The sequence below is a fragment of the Hakea prostrata genome, chromosome 11, assembly GCF_041222555.1.
Source record: "Hakea prostrata isolate BN-2017 chromosome 11, UWA_Hpros_2, whole genome shotgun sequence".
NCBI lineage: Eukaryota > Viridiplantae > Streptophyta > Magnoliopsida > Proteales > Proteaceae > Hakea > Hakea prostrata.
In genome coordinates this window covers 5,216,994-5,222,993 of record NC_142610.1, presented here as the reverse complement: position 1 = coordinate 5,222,993, position 6,000 = coordinate 5,216,994, and positions in this window count along the sequence as shown.

Genomic DNA, 6,000 nt, shown 5'->3' with positions numbered 1-6,000 from the left:
TTATATAAGGAATATTCCTGGGCTATATCTGCTGTTAGCCTGTTATCTCAATCTTAATTCATAGAAATAAACTTGAGAATTCTCTCTGATGTTATCTCTATATTCATAGAAATAAACTTAGAAACAAACGTTTGATATTTAGGTAGTGAACACAGATTGATTATATAAGGAATATTCCTAGGCTTTTATCTTTATTAATTTTGGAATATATCTGCTGTTATCTCAAGCTTCATAGAAATAAACTTGAGAATTCTCTCTGATGTTATCTCAATATTCATAGAAATAAACTTGAAACGTTTGATATTTTTGGTCTTAATTAATCGCTTTTATTATTATTATTATTTTTTTTTTTTACGAGTCTTAATCGCCTACATCTTAGGTAAGCGTTGAGAGGTTTTTATTAATAATTTGAAGTAGTAAAAATTGAGTAGGACTCTCTACAATAGTGGCATCAGTCATAAGAGGGAGGTTAGGAAAGATTTAAACTGATTTGAATTTCAAAATTTTCAAATTCAGAGTCCTGCGCTGGACTAAGCCTACCATCATCCCTCAAACTATTGGGTGGTAGCTAGACACAATAGTTTGGCTTGATGCTGCCGAAATAATGGAGCAGTAAAACCTTTTGTAAACATGTCTACAAGGGAGGAACCAGGATTCAACGTTGGGGGCCGAAAAATAAGAGTCCAGATCACCTCTCCAGGTACATTAAGGGCCTGTTTGGTTGCATGAATTCAGAGATTTCAAATCTATGGATTCATGAATGTGAGATTTATACCCATTTGGTTATGAAAATCTCTAGATTCATGAAATCTAGAAATTCATCTTTTTACACTAAAAACGTGAATCTATAGATTTATGAATATAGGGTGAATTCCAGAAATTTCATCCTTACTATAAAAATGCTAAATATTTGCGCATTTCACAAAAATCACAGATGAATCCACAGATTCCATTCCACATATTTGGTTAACCAAACAGTTAATTTTATAAATTATGACTCCATAGATTTAAAATCTATAGATTTGAAATCTCAAGATATTTGAAATCTTCAGACTCATGTAACAAAACAAGCCCTAAAGCAACAATATAAAAAAAAAAATGTCATATGATTTCAACCTATGGTTAAATGCAAACTAAAATTTTCTTTGGTAGGAGATGCAAACCAATGGTAATTTATTACCTTACAAACTATAAACATTTTATTCACAAAATCAAATAACAAAAATTGTAGAAGAAATAAAGAGACTATAAAATCAAATAAAAAGAATAACAAAAAAAAATGAGAAAAATAAATAAACTGAGAAAGAGAAAGAATACCCAATTTTGGAGAAGATTTTTTTCAAATTTTCCTTAATCGACGTTTGTAGTAAGGGAGACAGAATGAATAGGAAGAAAAGGGGAGAGAGGAGGGAAAAAAATAGGGGTTGAGGAGTTAGTTTGACATTTTGAATACTTAATTGTGGAGAATATTTTTTTTTCCAAATTTTCCTTAACTTAAGTTTGTATAAAGAGAAGAAAATAAATAGGAAGAAAAGAGGAGGGAATAAACAGGGATTGAGGAGTTAGTTTTTAATTATGATGAAATTTATACCCATTATTTTATCTTTAAGAATTGTAATTTCACCCATTATTTTATCTTTAAGAATTGTTCTCGTAGGGGGGGGGCAAATTATAATATTTCACATGTGAGAAGAGAAAAAACTGGAAAAATTAAAGAAACTAATCGAAATTTAAAAAATGGGGGGAGGGGGCATGGCCCCCTTCGGCCCCAACAAAGGTTCACCTCTGCTAAGAGCATAGAAAACGAATATTGATCTTCTGTTGAACCACCAAATCTTGAACAGAATGATAATCAACTTCAATGTGCTTAGTGCGAGCCAAATACATTTGAGTGTTAGAGAGGCTATCACAGTAGACTTGAACGAGTTTAGTAATAGGGTCCTGAAGATCATATGAATGTTAGTTAGCCATAAGATCTCTGAGACTATAATGGCTAGTGCTTTGTATTTAGCTTCTGCACTAGACCAAGAGATTGTCGATTGCTTCTTGGATGCCCAGGAGATAATTTTGGCAATAAGATATGTGCAGAACCCAATGGTAGACCACCGTGTGTCAGGGCTACCAGCCCAATTGACATCAGTATGAGCAGCCATCAGAGTTAAAGAAGTGGGTTGCAATGGAATGCCTCCAATTGTGTGTTTGATGTAACGTAAGTGCTCAGTGGTAAGGTGGTGCATAAACTGGCAAACTTGGGCAGATAGTTTACTTCTAGGCGGTACTAGTGTGGAACATGGTTTGCAATTTTCCATGCCTGTCTACTTAAGAAGATCTAGAACATATTTGTATTGTCTGAGTAGAAAGCCTTGTTGATTTCTGATGGCCTCAATCCCCAAGAAATAATGTAGAGAACCTAGATCAGTTATGGCAAACTCATTGGTGAGATGAGTAATGATATCTTGTATTTCTCCTATAGTAGCCCCTGTCAAGATAATATCGTCAACGCATATAAGCAAAACTACCTAGCCTTTAGGGGAAGCACACATGAACATTGAAATATCTGCCTTACTTTGTGTAAATCCAATGTGTAATAAGTAATTGGTAAACCATTGGAACCATGCCCTTGGAGGCTGACGAAGACCATAGATAGCCCTCTTGAGATTACATACATGAGTTGGATGGCTTGCATCTACAAAACTTAGTGGTTGCTCCATGTACACATTCTCCTTAGTGTTCCATTTAAGAACGCATTTTTAATGTCTAGTTGGTGAATTGGCCAATTCCTGGAAATAGCCATGGTGAGGACAATTCGAATAGCTGCAGGTTTAACCACTGGACTAAAAGTTTCTGAAATAAATACCAGGTTGTTGATTGTGACCTTTGGCAACAAATCTGGCTTTGTATCGCTTAATTGAGCCATCACTTCTTGTCTTGACATAGTATACCCACTTACAACCAACTATATTCATGTCTCTGTTGTAGTGAACCAATGTCCAAGTATGATTGTCAATGAGAGCTACATATTCAGCTTGCATAGGGTTAACCCACTTGGGATCTTTTGAAGCCACTTTATATGTTATTAGTTCTGGTGGGTGTGAGGTAAGGGTTGCTAAAAAGTATTGGGGAAGGGGATGGCGACTGGTAAATAAGGACAAGGGAATTTTAGGTTGTCTAGTGCCAGTTTGATTACGGGTTACCATGGGATGGCATGATGTATTCAACTAGGAGGGTGCAAAGGGGCTTGAGTAGGTTGTTGTGGGTGTGAAGTTGCTGGTGGGGGTTGGGGTATTAGATGGAATAAGATTTAAGAGAGGGGGAGTTGATTCAGTGGTGTAGTAGGAAGAGGTTGGGGTTGTAGAAGGGTGGAAATGTTGGGCTATGGGAAAAGAAATAGGGAGTGGAACTTGGGCTACAACGGGTGTGGTGGTGGGTTCTAATAGTGGTTGGTTCTTATAAGGAAAGATATCTTCATTGAAGATGGCATGTCTTAAGACATAAACCCTTTCAGTAATTGGACCTAGGCATCGATAATCCTTATGAGATGGGCCATACCCAATGAAGATACAAGCCTTGTACTTTGGATCTAACTTATCTATATGAAATGATTGTAAATCTAGAAAGCATTGACAACAAAAAACCCGTAAAGTATGATAATCTGGTGTGGAGCTAAATAAGACCTCATGTGGTGACTTTTCTTGTAAAACAGGTGTAGGTAACTGATTGATCAAGTATATAGTAGTAGTAAAGGCCTCTAGCCAGTATTTCTTGTGCATATGTGCTTGAAATAATAATGAGAGACCCATCTTTGTAATGTGATTGTATTTTTATTCAGAAACACCATTCTGTTCTGGAGTATATGGGCATGTATTCTAGATAAAATATGAGTAGAATCAAAAAATTCCTTAAAAACTCCTCTTGTCAATTCTAAGGCACCACTTTGAAAATATTTTTGAATTGAAAATATTTGAAGGTTGTGTCAAAAATATTTTCAACCATCCTTTTGAAATGTTGGAAATAATCAATAGCATTGGACTTAGATTTTAATGGGTAAAACCAAGTGAATTGATTGTAATCATCCACAAAGATATTGTAAGAATGGAAACCACCAACCCAACAAAGAGAATTCGAGTGGGACCCCACAAAGCACAATGAATTAATTCAAATGGTTTGGAAGTTTTATGAACTGAAATAGAAAAAGAAAATTTATGGTGCTTTCATAATTGACAAGCTTCACATAACTATGTAGAAAAAAAACTAATGAAAGAATAAAAAACATTGCTCTTAGGCAATTTTTGCAAAACTTTTGAAGATGGATGACCAAGACTGCGATGCCAAAGCCCTGATGGAAGGGTGGGGCCTAGTAAAGCAACTGGAGACTTGGCACCTGACTGTAAGTCCTTAATAGTGAATCCCCATGGGAAGAATTCAATAGAACAATGGTTATCTTTTGTTAGTTGTGAAATAAAGATTTTTTGTAAGATTTGGTACAACTAAAACATTCTTCAAAGACAAGGAAGATGTGGGGGTGGGAATATGAGTAGATCCAATGTGAGAGATAGAAATTTCCGCACCATCACCCATAGTAACCGGATCATCTCTAGAATAATTTGAAGAGTGTTGTAATATGGCAGGATCAAAAATCATATGAGATGTGGCACCTGAGTCTTGAATCCACTGTGCATCATGCATGGTTTGGGGCCTGAAATGGGATGAAGTGGTGTGAAGGCAACATATGGTGGAGGGGGGTTGCACTGTTTCGACTTTGAGATTATCTTAATTCCATAACATTCATCACTTTTTGCACAAATCGATCAAGCTTGATTGTCTGTCCAATGGGTGGGGGTACATTGTTTGGGCAGGGGTGTTTTGGGGGCGAATCTCGTTTAGGGGTTGTCGGGTTCTGGTGTTGGTTCCTAAGTCTGGTGCTTTCGGGTTTGCAGGGTTGGGGGGGGGGGGGGGGGGGGGGGGGGGGGGGGGGGGGGGGGGGGGGGGGGGGGGGGGGGGGGGGGGGGGGGGGGGGGGGGGGGGGGGGGGGGGGGGGGGGGGGGGGGGGGGGGGGGGGGGGGGGGGGGGGGGGGGGGGGGGGGGGGGGGGGGTTTTTTTTTTTTTTTTTTTTTTTTTTTTTTTTTTTTTTTTTAAAAAGAAAATGAATTATTGGTAAATTTTTTTTTTTTTTTTTTTTTTTTTTTTTTAAAAATAAAATAAAATTTAATTTATTTTTTTAATACACCCGGGGTTGTTTTTGGGTTTGTGGGGTTTTTTTTTTTTCCTCTTCCCTTTTTTTTTTTTTTTTTTTTTTTTTTTTTTTTTTTTTTTTTTTTTTTTTGTGGGGGGGGGTTTGTTTTTTTTTTTTTTTTTTTGGGTTGGGTCCCCCCCCCCCCCCTTTTTTTTTTTTTTTTTTTTTTTTTTTTTTCCCCCCCCCCCCCCTTTTTTTCTCGTTTTTTTTTTCCCTTTTTGTTTGGCTCTCCGTTTTTCTTTTTTCTGTGTGGCTTTCAGTTTATTTGATTGATAGATGTATCTTTTCCACTACCGTCGGAATTTTTGGTCAACTTTTCTGATAATCCCGATTATCTAACTTGGTATCATCAAGATCAAACGTTACTAGTTGGATTTTATCTTCTTTGACTAAAGATGTTCACTCAAAGGTTGTTGGATTAGCCTCTACTACTAAGATGTGGGATTTTCTTGAAACTACTTATGCTTTTCATTCGCAAGCTCGAGTTATGCAGCTTCATTTGTCTCTACATAATGTCAATAAAGGATCTGATTCCATGGAGGCCTATGTGCTACATCTCCAGAAGATTTCTAATCAATTGTCTCTTATTGGTAAGCCTATATCTGATGATGAGATGGTTCTTTTTACTCTCAGTGGCCTTCGCCCCGAATTTTCCTCTTTTGTAACTTCTATCACTACTCGCGAAACACCTGTTCGCATGGGGGATCTCCAAGGTTTATTACTCAATGAGGAAATTCATTCTTCCTTTGTTCTTCAAGAACCTACGA